The sequence below is a fragment of the Denticeps clupeoides genome, chromosome 9 (genome assembly GCF_900700375.1).
Source record: "Denticeps clupeoides chromosome 9, fDenClu1.1, whole genome shotgun sequence".
Lineage (NCBI taxonomy): Eukaryota > Metazoa > Chordata > Actinopteri > Clupeiformes > Denticipitidae > Denticeps > Denticeps clupeoides.
Genome location: NC_041715.1, coordinates 15,317,685 through 15,317,917, shown reverse-complemented (window position 1 = coordinate 15,317,917; position 233 = coordinate 15,317,685).

The following is a 233-nucleotide window of genomic DNA, read 5'->3' as shown; positions in this document are numbered from 1 at the left end:
GTAAGTGGGATTTGAACCTGGGTCTTCTGGTTCATGGGCAAGTGTGTTACCACCCTTACTGTAATGTGATCCACACACACCGCACACAGCATCTTGTACATCAGCTCTGCTTTTACATTTTCTGCGAACCGCAGAACATCGCAATCAGTACAACGTCGCGATATAAGCGTATCGTGACATCGCCATTACGCGCCCCTGGTGGTGTGGATGTATTTGCACGCCTCCCGCAGCAT